Raw genomic sequence first — 3,488 nt, 5'->3', positions numbered from 1 at the left:
ACTGATCCATGGAATCTTGATTACAGCAATGGTGCCATCATGTCACATAGCTGCATCCTCTAGAGGCTGTAGGACCGTAATCCTTTACTAGGGCTACTTTGAACTAGTTCAAAGAAAACCTATAGTGATAGGTAAATATATATCACATTATGTTTTCAGGTTCAAGCTATAACTAAAAAAATAAATTAATACCCCCCCAGTCAAGCTTTCCCCCAACCCTATGGATAAGCTGTTCATGATTATCTCCATTCTCATGTAATTTATCAAAATAATATATAAACAATTTAAACTATTGTTGTGGTACATATATAACCTTGATGATGTAATAAATAAACTGCACCCATTGTTCAGAACCCATTAATTTCTATACAGTGTTTTTAAAGCCAAAATATCTGGTCATCAATGAGTTAAACCTACACTAATGCATGGACTACAGTTCAGAAAAGGAACCTGTTCGGTTAAACTCAGTCTTCCTATAGACAATGTCAGTATTATCTGAGTTAATGAGCATTTCATCTCTTTTTTATAAGGTATATACTGCTCGGCACAATCTGCTTTTATATATCAGAAAATCACATACAGTGGTTCCCCAAATTGTAGGCTATCATTCGGCAGTACAGGCTGATAATATACATGGCTGGGTTTATTGTGTTCTACCCTTTCATTTCTATTCCACAACCACGTTTTCTGAAGTAGAGAATGATTACCGTAATTAAAGCCTTAGGGTACATTCACATATGTCTTTTTCACTGCAGATTTTTCAAGAAATCTCATTCACAGTGCATTCATCCCATAGGAACATCCTAAAAATCTAATATGCACACTAAGCCATGGAGGAAGGGGAGAAGAGTCTCTTCTCTATGGACTTGGATAGAATAAGGATTTTCATTGTTGATCTTGGAGCTACCATTCTGTTGACAAGAGCAACCCTTGAAGAGCATCCCCTGGTATTAGCTCCCAGCGACATGGGGGAAATGCTGGATATAGTATCCAGGGCTGTTAGAGCACTTAATTAGATTTATGCTTTATGTTGACAAGAACATCTGTGTTTTATTGACAACGACTACTTGGATCAATGTCATTTTTGGTACCAGATGCATTACAACTACAGCTAATATGTACATCTAAATCAGAAAAGATCCACCATAAATTTAGCAATGTAAAACCACATTACAACATATGTATGACATGATAAATGATCTACCTAGCTCCTTCCACCCTGCAATATTAAAGTAAGGAAACAATATGGAAGTAATTTCCAATACCTTTATTAGAAATTACACATTGTGGTTACAGTGAAAAGTAGCATTGCTCATATGCAATAGAAACACCAACAACAATAACATAATGCAGTCCCATAGGCTACAAGATACGAGGTGTCTACTTTGATCTCTCAATGGACAAGTCATGAAATAACTTCAGACTGGCTAATCTTTGAATAAACCATGTCTTTTTCAGGAGAGTGCTAGCTTTCTGGGCAGAGCCTCCCTCCCAGTTGTCCAAACACTTCTATGACAATGAGTTCTTTCTATACTGGATAGCTTTTTCCATATTGTATTACTACCCACACATTCCACTTTGTTTTATTTTTCCTCAAAGTCTTAGAAGAGTCAAGTATCAACAGATGCTACAGCTGTTGGTCTTATTCATTGGAGGTTTCTGGTTCTGCCCATTGGGGATAGTCTCTCTCCTTTTCCTCAGTGCAGGACTTAGTCGACTGGGAAGGTTGACCTCTCTCAACAGTTCTCTGAAGACCTCAGTCACATTTAAGTTCTCTTTTGCAGAGGTTTCCAGTAGACGACAGTTCCACTCCAGCTCCACCGTGGTCATCACATCATCCCGAAAAACCTTCTGGCCATCAACATTGTCCTTTTTATTGCCAACCACTACCATTGGTGGACATTTATCCTCCTTTACATCAAGGATCTCTTCTCGCAACCTTTTTACAATCTCAAGAGAGTCTGGGTTGTCCACAGAGTAAACCAGAGCAAAAGCATCTCCGCTCCTCATACTTAGTTTCCTCATAGCTGGAAATTCATAGCTGCCGGTGGTATCCAGAATTTCAATTTTCACTTCTTCTCCATCAGTAGTTTCATACTCTGTGCTGTGTAACTCTTCCACTGTCCTCTTGTGCTTGGGATCAAAGGTGTCCTGCAAAAACCGATGGATGAGTGAGGTTTTGCCCACCCCTGCTGCTCCTAGGAACACCAACCTGATATGATTCTTCTCCTTGACAGATAGTGACATATCTGCACTGCACAGTGGTCATACAGTAAGAGCAAGCTGATGTCCTGTGCTTTGGAACAGTGTGCACAGATTCGCAGCACTCTCACTATTTATTCATATTTTTATGAGCTTGCTTTGCCTTTATCCAATCAGACACCGCTGCCTGAAGCGGGATTGTAGGGGAGGAGGACCTGTCACCATGTTGTGCTTCTGATGTTTGTGTTTGAGATGCTTGTGTTAACCTTTTCACTACCACTAGGGATTCATCATGCTGTGTGGTTTCATACCAGGAATTTTAGTACATAAAGCCTCCTGGCTTTGATCTAGAAAAATGTCCACCAGCCACATGGCTGTCAGATTAATAAAGCGATATTTTCTTATAGGAAAATTCATGTGTCCATTTTGTTCATGTCCTTTTCTGCTGTGGATATAATGTCATGTTTGCATTTATATATATATTGAATCCATCAGACCAATTCTTCTGTTTGTAGGGAAACCTGGATAGTATGCACCAGAAAGATAGTATGCACCAGAAATATTAAAGACTTAAAAGTCTCCTTCTTCCCAGTTGTATGTGGATGGGTGTACACTGTGATGCAGCACGCAGTGATACTTATTAATACTGACATACCCCTGAACAGTGCCAGTGTGGCATATGAATGCAGCATACACTGTGCTGAACATGGTGCAGCAGTTCCAATGTTCCAGATTTCTGTGTCCTATAAGGCTATGTGCACACGTTGCGGATTTGCCTCAGGAATTTTTTGTGCGGATTCTGCATTTCTTGGCAGAAATCGCAGGTGCAGATTTGACGCGTTTTTTGTGTGGATTTACTGCATTTTTTGCCCCTGCGGATTTCTATAATGGAATGGGTACAAAAACGCAGATCCACACAAAAGAAAAGACATGCTCCTTCATTTAATCCACAGCGTTTTCGCGCGGAATTTTACGCACAATTAGCACAGCATTTTTTTTTTCCTATTGATTTACATTGTACTGTAAATCACTTGCGGATCTGCAGCGTTTCTGCACTGCAAAAAACGCTGCGGATCTGCAGGAAATCCGCAACGTGTGCACATAGCCTTACAGAGACTTATGTAGCTCGTCCTCGCGTGTGAAGGTTATTGCTTTGTGTGATAAACTGCATTTGACTATAAAGAAAATCCCTTATTCCAAAAATGTCATACAGTATGTGGTACAGGGTTCTTTGGATCCCTTGGGCCCATGTGAGTCTGCGACCTCTCCACACACAAGAGCTATAA

General features: G+C 40.0%; 1 pseudogene; it reads right to left on the bottom strand.

The window, feature by feature from the left end:
• Nucleotides 1–1,252: 1,252 nt before the first annotated feature.
• LOC138664999 (ras-related protein Rap-1b pseudogene) lies at nucleotides 1,253–2,333 on the bottom strand (annotated as a pseudogene).
• Nucleotides 2,334–3,488: the final 1,155 nt, after the last annotated feature.

The sequence above is a fragment of the Ranitomeya imitator genome, chromosome 2 (genome assembly GCF_032444005.1).
Source record: "Ranitomeya imitator isolate aRanImi1 chromosome 2, aRanImi1.pri, whole genome shotgun sequence".
NCBI classification, from domain to species: Eukaryota; Metazoa; Chordata; class Amphibia; order Anura; family Dendrobatidae; genus Ranitomeya; species Ranitomeya imitator.
This window is presented reverse-complemented; position numbering and strand designations above follow the sequence as displayed.